Genomic DNA, 1,067 nt, shown 5'->3' with positions numbered 1-1,067 from the left:
AGTATTTCTTTTCAGAGGTTGATGGTTAATCACTTCTTGTAATTTCTTTCAAGTAATGTCTTGCTCTTTCAATTCCTAGTTTACTTTTTCATACTTARGGGGAGATTGTTAGCTCTCATCATCTTTGAATGTAAAAGTATCGAAAAAGTAACACAACAAGTTTTGACARAAGATGATCTGTCACAGAAGACCGCAGAGGACATYCAACAAAGTATCCCATCTCTCAAGTCAAAGGTGACAGAACCTCTGTCGTGTCTCACAGAGGTTCYGGAAGAATGTTCCTCTGTATCAAGCTTTCAGGTCATAAACAGCAGAACCTCTGTGGTGTCTYACAGAGGGTCTGCAGTTAGTCTTCTCTGAGGATCTCTATGTACTTAGGTTTATTAGCTGCTCGTGCTAAACACGTGATCATGTCAGTAATCTGCTTTATTTGGACGGCTTAGATTAAATAATTCGTCTAGGTCTGTCTTGGCGGTTATTTGCTTGTATAAAAGCAGCTTTAGGCCTTTGTTTTTTATCAAGCTTCTACTTTGTAATTGTCARCATTTTCTATGTGAAAATCATATGAAGCATTCTCTCTCTGTGTTCTTCAAGAGTTCTTCATTGTGTTCTTATTGATTTCCACCTGCTTGATTTACAACTGTCMGCTGCGTACTCAATGTCTATCTATTTAATCAAGTAAGATTTCAATACCCTGAACTGAGTAATACGGTCCAACAAATTCTGTAATCGAAGAGTACCTAGCCTCTGTTGGAATTACTCACAACTTCTCAGCACCAAGGACTCCAAAATAAAATGGAGTAGTAGAGAGGAAGAACAGGACGCTTGTTGAAGCTGCCAGAAAAATGCTAAATGCCTCTGGGCTACCATTATCCTTTTGGGCAGAAGCTGTCTCTGCCGCCTGCTACACTCAAAACCGGTCCTTGGTGGTAAAGCGTTTCGAGAAGACTCCCTATCAACTTCTTAGACAAGGCTCTGTACGGTCTCAAGCAGGCTCCCAGAGCATGGTATGATCGCCTATTAAATTTTCTTACTACCAATGGGTTTCATAGAGGTACGACAGATAT

The sequence above is a fragment of the Cynara cardunculus genome (genome assembly GCF_001531365.2).
Source record: "Cynara cardunculus var. scolymus isolate 2C chromosome LG 10, CcrdV1, whole genome shotgun sequence".
Classification (NCBI taxonomy): Eukaryota; Viridiplantae; Streptophyta; class Magnoliopsida; order Asterales; family Asteraceae; genus Cynara; species Cynara cardunculus.
Note: the sequence above shows the minus strand (reverse complement) of the source record.